The sequence below is a fragment of the Sphaerodactylus townsendi genome, linkage group LG03 (genome assembly GCF_021028975.2).
Source record: "Sphaerodactylus townsendi isolate TG3544 linkage group LG03, MPM_Stown_v2.3, whole genome shotgun sequence".
In the NCBI taxonomy this organism is placed as follows: Eukaryota; Metazoa; Chordata; class Lepidosauria; order Squamata; family Sphaerodactylidae; genus Sphaerodactylus; species Sphaerodactylus townsendi.
The window spans coordinates 175721974-175731183 of NC_059427.1; the positions used below are offsets into that span (position 1 = coordinate 175721974).

At 51.9% G+C, this 9210-nt stretch overlaps 1 protein-coding gene across 2 annotated transcripts in view; it reads right to left on the reverse strand.

Annotated features, from left to right (window-relative positions):
* Nucleotides 1–8548, reverse strand: part of SLC38A5 (solute carrier family 38 member 5) — a 73363-nt gene extending 64815 nt beyond the window's left edge. Inside the window, exon 1 of one of the 2 annotated variants that reach the window (XM_048490930.1) lies at nt 8434–8548. The gene's annotated coding sequence lies outside the window, so the exon portion shown is untranslated. The other variant, XM_048490929.1, reaches the window with a different exon arrangement.
* Nucleotides 8549–9210: the final 662 nt, after the last annotated feature.

Consider the following 9210-nt stretch of genomic DNA (forward strand, 5'->3'; position numbering starts at 1 on the left):
GTAATACATCAATCACAATATCCAGGAAAAGTGTGTTATAATTGTGTGTTATAATTATAATTATAACTCAAACAACATGCCCCACCAAGGGAAAATGATTAAGTAACGGAATATAATTTCAAATGCACACTCTGTGCTGTACACAACACATCGTCGAGTGACAATAACAAAAAAACCACAGAGCGAGGGGGCCCTCCAAATAAAATCTGACCTCAAATATAGACTTCAAAGGCTTGTGGCTATATCAGATCAATATTCTTGTAGAAAGTCACATAGCGTTATTGTTTCAAGCAAAGTTTCAAACTGGACGGCGAACTGCAAAGCTTTCCTGAAACAATCGTACAAGTTGTCATAACACACTTTTCCTGGATGATGTGATTGATACATCAGGTGATGAGACTATATTTAGTGCAAATTCTTTGTGTTACTACCAGGAGGTGGGCAGCCATAGCACTCTTATGCATGTTGACTCAGAAGAACGTCCCACTGGATTCCTGGGGCTTATTCACACCGGGGGTTTGTACTTTAACCCATTCTTGGTTCCATTATCATGAATTTAATGTATTTTTTAAAAAATTCCAGCTTTTCTCCAGGGAGCTTGGGTGACACGTGTGATTTTCCCCTTCTCCCTTTTACCCTCACAACAGCCCTGTGAGGTAGTAGGTTAAGCTAAGAGAAAAACTGGCCCAGGCCATTCGCTGCATTTCATGGAGAGCAGGGATTCAAACCTGGGCATCTGCAGGTCTAACCCTGACGTCAACTTAGTTCTCTAAACAGAAAACTTTCACAACTCTCGAGACTATAAATGTCTTTACAGCCCTCTTGGCAAGTCAGTACAAATGGATATTTAAGGAACATTGAGTGGTAATTAAACCGTATAATCATGGAAAGGAATGTAGGTAAAACAAGGTTGCTTATATAAACCACCCTCCATGCTTGCCTGTGGGTAAAATGACTGTGCAGACGGAGCTGGTGGGAGGATTATAACCCTGATCATTTATGAGGGAATAAAAAGTCGCCGTCTTCTCTGCCGTTCTCCAGCATCACACTCACAATATTGCATTGTTATCTGCTAACCAAACTGGAATAACCCAGGCTACATTGATCTACCGGTATGGAATTTATAGTCTGCCTTCCTCACTGAGGCCTTTTCCGCACAAACTTTTTAAAACGCTTTGAGGCAGGAAATAAAACATTTCCTCCACGGAGCTCTACATTGTTTTTTACCCCAAATGTTTTATTTCCAGTCTCAAAACGTTTTAAATGAATCCCCTTTTAAAACAGTTCTCTGGCTGAAACTTTGAAAACGTCTTTAGTTGCTTTGCGATCTATTGACTATATTTCAACGCTTCTCTGCTGCCCTGAACTTCCTCCTTGGTGCCATTTTCTGAACTCACTCTGTTCCCGCTCGCTTGTTTATTTGCAGCATTCCTCTGCTTGTTCTTTTATTGGGGGGGGTGGGGGTGGGACTAGAGAACACAACCCGAGGCTGTGAAGCACTGAAACATCGATTCAACACAGAACTTGGGGGGGGGAGAGGGGGGGAGGCCCGAAATGTCAGCCAGGAATCATTTCAAGAGGGCGAGTGCAGACACACATTGTTGTCAAAAGGGGGACTGAAAAGGTTTTAGGAAAGTTTTAGGGGATTTGTCCGGAAAGGGTGTAAGGTCACAGGAACACCATGCTGGACTCCAACAGACCAGGGCCCCCGACTGACCGTTTTAAATTTTACAAGCACCTTTAGCTACAGAGTGGTGATCACAGCCACAATATGGACACCGCAGGTGATGGAGCCAAGGACAAAAAAGGCTACTGAAATTTACCTTCAAGCCACAGCAAAGATCTCTGTGCTGCGGCAGCGGCAGCCAAAGCAACGTGTTTAACAATCCAAAATCTCCAATGGCCAATCAGGAGCTTTACTGCATGCCAGCCCTACAGGTCTGGTCACTTCCTTAGAACACCTGTCGGGGGCCCCGGGGCCCACGGGCATCCTGTTGGGGAGCCCCGCAATAGATGATGCAGTTGGGTTTGGATTGCGGAAATTTGAAAACAAGCAGACATCTGATTCAGGGCTGAAACGAAGCCGAAGCATTTGAGCAGGACGCGTTAATCTCATTCGTGACGAGGGCGGGACATGACATGCGACTGGGCAGGGAGGGGTGGCTGCCTTGGCTGGCCCCAGAACAGCCCTGGGGATGGTGCCTAGACTGGCCAGCCCACAGAGGGGTGGGGTGGCTGCCTGGAGAGGGCTGATCAGGCTGCAAGCCAGCTGAGGCACACTCACTCCCGATCCGGCCAACGGTTTGCCTTTGCCTACCTCTACGTAGCAACCCTGGACTTCGTGGTCTCCCATCCAAGTACTGTCCAGGACCAACCCTGCTTAACTTTAGGATCAGTCAAGATTGGGCTAGTTTAGGCCATTCAGATGTAATTACAGAACACTCCCCCACCCCCCCCACACACACACGTTATTCTTATGTAGCTGTAATTGAATTGCAGTCTACTTTATACACAATTGCCACTTTGGAACCAGGAGGTCCTTAAGAATCCAACGCAGCACTTTGTGTGTTCCTGGGGCTGAGGAGGACGAGTCTCACCCCTTCCGAGATCCCCTGCCAATGCAAGTGTGAACATTTGACTCCTGACTTTTTGAAACCAACACAGAAACAATGTCTTGTCTTTCACACATTCACAGCTGCAGTATTTTGCAGTTAACTCTTGTTCATGTCTTTCATCCTTTGGATGCATTGCAAGGTATATTATTTGCTGAGTCTCTAAAGAAGCCAGAAGAAAACCTTGTCCGCTTTCCCAGACTCCTGCTTATTTTTGCTGCAACAGATGCAGAGGGCTACCTCTATGCCAGTACAGGTATCCCTTCCTCATCACTGGGGTTAGGGGCGCAGACAGTGCCCCCCCTCACCCAATCCAGAAATCTGCATAAAAAATCTTTACCCCCCCCTTCATACTAGAGAAGAAGTCTGATTTTGTTTTTATTTTTAACTTTAAAAAAGAAATTGTGTCTATCGCACTAAAAGATAAAATATGTTGCTATTATACAACACTATACATATATTTTATGCAATTCAGAGTTTCGAAATTGTGTCTATCACACTAAAAGATAAAATTTGTTGATATTATACAACAGTATACATATATTTTATGCAATTCAGAGTTTCGAAACCTCTTCTGTGTCACCTGCAGCTTCCGAAAAATTCCCAAAAAATTCCCCCAAAATTCCCATTTAATTTCTTATGCCAACCTGTGATGGGGAAAGTGTCAATGTAGGAAGGATCACCGTATTCCAAGCTGGGCATACTGAAGCAAAGGACAAGAATGCCCAGGTGCCCACTGGAAACAACGGGAGCTCTCCGCAGGCAGGCGGACTGCGTCAGGCAGTGGGAACCCGGAATGCCTGCTGACTTGACATTCCACTGAAACACATTGGAATATTTGAACAGTGCAGACAAAGCAAAGAATGGATTTTAAGAAATAATGGAATGTAGCTGTGGACAAGTCTACATAGGGACCACCAAACGCAGCGCTCAGACACGAATCAAAGAACATGAAAGGCACTGCAGACTAATTCAGCCAGAAAAATCAGCAATAGCAGAACACATGATAAACCAATCTGGACACAGAATATTATTTGAAAACACAGAAATTCTGGACCACTCTGACAACCACTACATCAGACTACACAGAGAAGCCATTGAAATCCACAAGCACATGGACAATTTCATCAGAAAGGAAGAAACCATGAAAATGAACAAAACTTGGCTACCAGTGTTGAACAACACTAGAGTCGAGACAGTGACTAATCAGCTCCACACAAACACAGGATGACTATAGACAATAAATAATCAAAGGGAACAAAGGCCAGGCTACTTCGATTCAGATACCCTCACCTATTGACCTTGCTATCTTCATTGTTACTCACATGCTAATGGGTGGATCCCACTCAACACACGTCAATCTAGCTTGCTAATTGCACCCTTTGCTTGTTAACAGACAATGGTTCTTTCCCCCACCCTGGACACTCCAACAGGTATATATACTCCACTTGCTTTCCTACTATCTGATCCTCTGAAGATGCCAGCCACAGATGCAGGCAAAACATCAGGAGAGAATGCTGCTGGAACACGGCCATACAGCCCAGAAATCACACAGCACTCCAATAATGGAATGACTTAAACAGGCTCTTTATGACTAGAATGGACATGAAATTGCCTTCCATGGAATCAGGCCCTCAGTCCAATAAAGTCAGTATTGCTTACTCTTGACAGACAGCAGCTCTCCGGGGCGACAGGTGAAGGTAATTCACATCACCTACTGCCTAACGCTTTAAAATGGAGATGCTGGGAACTGACCCTGGGACCTTACACAATTCAAGAAGATGCTCTATCACTGAGCCACACGAACGAGTGTTCTAGATCTAGAAAACCAGCCCTGCCGGAATGGAATGACTGCCCTAAATCTGGAATGACAGCAGATATTTTTTTACACTTCTGCGTCGTATTTCGCCAGTTCCCTTCCACACTGATGTCTGTGGCCACGGACCTCATTGGGGGCAGGAAAAATATTTATGACCAAGGAGATCATCATGGCTGATATGGTGAAAATTTGGACAGACGCCACAAAAACTCGTCAACATCTGGCTGTCAGTTGCTGCCACATATCCTACAGCTCATGTTCCTTTTCAGAACAGCAGAGTAGAAAATTCCATGACGTGAGGACGCAGGGCAGGAAAGCAACAGATAGGACTGGGGGTTGGGTGGCTCTGCAGCGTAATTATGGCATCCGTATTCGGAGAGCAGACCAAATACCTTTATGTCTTGACCTGGATGGCCCAGGCGGTCATCAGATCTCAGAAACTGAGGCCGTTTCCGCACGGAGGAGGAAGGGGTCGGGTCGGCGCAATCCACGCCGACCCGACCCCTCTGGGACCATTCACATGGACGGTCCCAGAATCGGCCAAGACGACGGCGCAGAGCTGCACTGTCGTCAGAGCGACTCACCTGTCCTGCGGCCCTCCGGCACGTCGCCGAGGCCAGGGGACACGCCCCCCTGCCCTGCGCAACCGCTCCAGGGTCGCAGGGCAAAGGGGACGTGTCCCCAGGCCTCGGTGACGCGTCGGAGGGCCGCAGGACAGGTGAGTCGCCCGGTCGGGGGGGGGGAAGGAAGGCGCCTGGAAGCAAGCTGCCGTTTCCCAACAACCTCGCTTGCCAACCTCGCTTTGCGCCGGTCGGGCGGCGTGAGGGCGGCGCGGCTGCAAAGCAGCTGCGCCCCCTGTGTGAATGGCTCCCTGGGGACGGCGTTTTTGCCGTCCCCAGGCCGCCATAAACCACCCGTGCGGAAAGGGCCTGAGTAGGGTTTTGGCCCTGGTTAGTATTTGGATGGGAGACCTGCAAGGAAGACCAGAGTCACCACTCAGAGGCAGGGAATGGCAAACCTTCTCTGAATGTCTCCTGCCTTGAAAAAGCCCACACATTGGCTGTGATTTGACGGCACTTCCCACCATCACAATAACCTTCCTAGAAAAGCCCTCTTCATGAACTCCATTTTACAGCGTTTGTGAAATGACAGAAGCCCGGGCAGCCCTCCCGACTTCCACAAGCAGGCCGCTCCACAGCGGAGGATCAGGGCCAAACGCCAGGTGACAGAGCGGAGCCTTTAATATATTTTATCAACTGTGCAAAATAAGGCGGCCAATGCAAATATCTCGGCGCTCAAAGGGCACAGAACAAGCGCAAACCAAAATCGTGAAAGCCACGCGGGATGTTTCCAGGGGGGATTCTGGGACTGCTGCACAGCTGCCGTGACCACCGACTGCAACGCTGGCGCTCCTGTTTCCACGCTGGGGCTGACCCTGCGGTCCCTTATACAGAGAATCACACAGGAAAGACTGACGACAAGATTCCACACCAAGCTTCAGTTGGCCTCCCCAGTCATTTTCTGTAAATGCAGGCAAAACGCACCTGAAGAAATGGGCTCTGCCTCACCAAAGCTCATGCAGGAACACCTGTTGTTAGTCTTTGAGGTGTGGCTAGACGAGGGTTCCCAATTTCCAGTCAGGCCCTGGAAATCTCGCAGAATTACAACGGATCTGCAGGCTATACAGGTCAGCTTCCCTGGAGGAAACAGCTGCCTTGGAGGGTGGATTCTATGGCATGATGCCCCACATGATGGGGTAGTTAAGTGGGGTGCCGCAGGGTTCTGTCCTGGGCCCAGTGCTATTCAATATTTTTATCAACAACTTGGATGCTGGAATAGAGGGCATGCTAGTCAAATTTGCAGATGGCACCAAAATAGGAGGGGTAGCCAATAGCCCAGAGGACAGGGTCAGAATTCAAAATGACCTGGGCCAAAACTCACAAAATGAATTTCAGCAGAGATAAATGTAAGATACTACATTTAGGCAGAACAAAAATGAAATGCACAGACATAGGATGTGTAACTCCTGGCTTGACAATAGTACATATGAAAGGGATCTGGGAGTTTTAGTAGACCACAAACTGAACATGAGTCAGCAGTGTGATGCAGCAGCTAAGAAAGCCAATGCGATTCTGAGCTGCATCAATAGTGTCTAGATCGAGGGACGTAATAGTACCACTCTATTCTGCCTTGGTCAGGCCTCACCTGGAATACTGTGTCATGTTCTGGGAACCACAATTCAAGAAGGATATTGACAAGCTGGAAAGGGTCCAGAGGAGAGTGACCAAAATGGTACAAGGTCTGGATTCCGTGTCCTATGAGGAGCAGTTTAGGGAACTGGGTCTGTTTAGCCTGGAGAAGAGAGGGTTAAGGAGTGACATGATAGCCATGTTTAAATATTTGAAGGGATGCCATGTTGAAGAGGAAGCAAGCTTGTTTTCTGCTGCTCCGGAGACTAGGACAGGGAGTAATGGATTCAAGGCCCAGAAAAAGAAATCCCATCAAGGAGAACTTCCCGACGATCAGGGCTGTTCGACAGTGAATACGCTGCCTCCTCCTTTGGGGGTTTTCAAACAGGGGCTGGACGGCCATCTGTCAGGAGTGCTTTAATAGTGTATTCCTGCACGGCGGAGGGTTGGACTGGGTGGCCCTTGGGGTCTCTTCCAACTCTTATGATTCTAATCTGGAGAACCAGGTTCAGTTCCCCACACCTGCACATGGAGCCTGCTGGGGTGACCTTGGGCCAGTCTCAGTTCTCTACGAACTCTCTGACCTCCACTGTGTGGGGCAATAGGACAGAGCTTGTAAGCAGCTTTGAGTCTCCATATGGTTAAGAAAAGTGGTATGCAAATGCAAACTCTTCCCTTCAAACAGAGCCCCCCCCCCCCCCGCAAAACCTCGCCTTCCCCGGGCTCCACCCCAAACCTCCAGGAATTCACCAGCCTGGAGCTGGCAACCGTACATGGTACTACTACTTTGTTTGGTTTTGTTCCAACGATGCACTGCAGGCTCCCAGCCCTTCACTCAGCCACGCAGAGACAGCCCCCCCTCCCCCCCCCCAAAACCCAGGGACTGGCCTGCCATTCAACCCCTGGGCAGCCGGATCAAGGGCCCCCAGTCGCCCACTGCTTGGCTCCCAGGCCCCCCGGCCCCTCCTGCTGCTGGCCATCCACAACGGGCTTTCCCTCCGCCCTTCCGGGCGCCCCGGGGCCCAGACGCGCGACCGCCCACGTGGCGAGTGCCAGGCGCGGCGCAGGGAAAGGGCAGCCCGCGCTAGTCCTCGGCAAGCCCGCCGCGGGGGGCGACAGGCTGCCCGTCCGTCCGCCCCTTCCAGGCTCCAGCCGCCCCCAACCCCCAAGGCCACGGCCAGCAGCAGCCCCCGCGCCGCCCGCCCTTCTTCTTCCAGAGGCCTCCTCCCCTCCCTCCCGGCCAAAGTGGGAGGGGGCTGCCTTTCCGCCCCCCGCCCCTAACTTGGCAGCCCGCCCCCTCCTCCGGCGCCCCTCCGCCCCTCCAGATCTGGACCCCAAACTGGGGCTGCGGCTTGGGGACCTTGCGCGCGCTCTGCGCCCCGCGCTACGGAGGAATGCGCGCACGGCGGACCGGGCCCCCTCCCTCCCTCCCTCCCAGGGACGGGTTTGGGGGAAGGGGCGCAGCAGGGACGCCCCGTCCCGCCAGCCGAGCCCCGGGTTTGCCCTCCCGCGGCGGGCTCGGGCTCTTCCCCAGCGCGGGGCGGGCTCGGCTGATGCAACCGGCCCGGGCGGCGGGCAAGAGGCGCAACTTGGCGTCCGGGCCCGCCCGCGGGTCTCCCAGCGCGACCCCGGCCCTCTGGATCGGCACAGTGGCGGCGGCGGCGGCGCACTCACCCTCCGGCCGGCGGGGACTCACTTCGGGGATCGCCTGCCTGCCTGCCTGCCTGCCTACGTACGGATCCCGGGACGAGGCGCTGGGCTGGGGGCAGAGGCAGAGAGAGAAACACACTCTACACACACACACGCTACACACCGCTCAGCCAATCGCGCGCCGGATAAGTTGGAGGCTTTTGCAAGCGAGCAAACCCGGCCTCGGCTCCGCGTGGAAGCGGAGCAGGTGGCTCTCCGGCTCCCGCCCCCCGCCCCGCGGAGGGGCTGCCAGGCTGCGCCTCTCCCCAGCTGTGGGGTCGGCCTGGTTGCCAGATCCAGGTTGGGAAACTCCCAGAGATTTGGGGAGGGGGCCTGGGAGGCCAGGGACCTCTGCCGGGCGCCATCAGTGGTGGGATTCAAATAATTCAACAACTGGTTCTGCACCGCTGGGTGCAATGCTGTAGAGCATAGGTGTCAAACTCACGGCCCTCCAGATGTTATGGACTACAGTTCCCATCATCCCCTGCCAGCATCATGCTGGGAACTGTCAGTCCATGACATCTGGTGGGCCGTGAGTCTGACACCTCTGCTGTAGAGCCCACCCTCCAAAGCATCCATTTTTCTCCAGGGGAACTGAGCTGTGTCGTCTGGAGATGCAATTCCAGGAGATCTCCAGCTTCCACCTGGAGGCTGGCATCCCTAGCCAAAAGGAGGGCCTGCAATGTTTTGGTTTGTTTTACATAAAGCCCCCTTTGGTCTCTCGGTGCTTCGGTCCCAGGGGGCGCGGTGGTGCCGCCACGTTTCATCTCTGTTCTGAAGGCAGGTTGTTGTCCCTGCTGTATTCACACTCTGCCTTTCCTTCTCATGGGGACTGAACTTACAGCGGCCTTTCGACAATGTGGCTTTTCACCTTTTCCATGTTATCCTTACAACAATCACC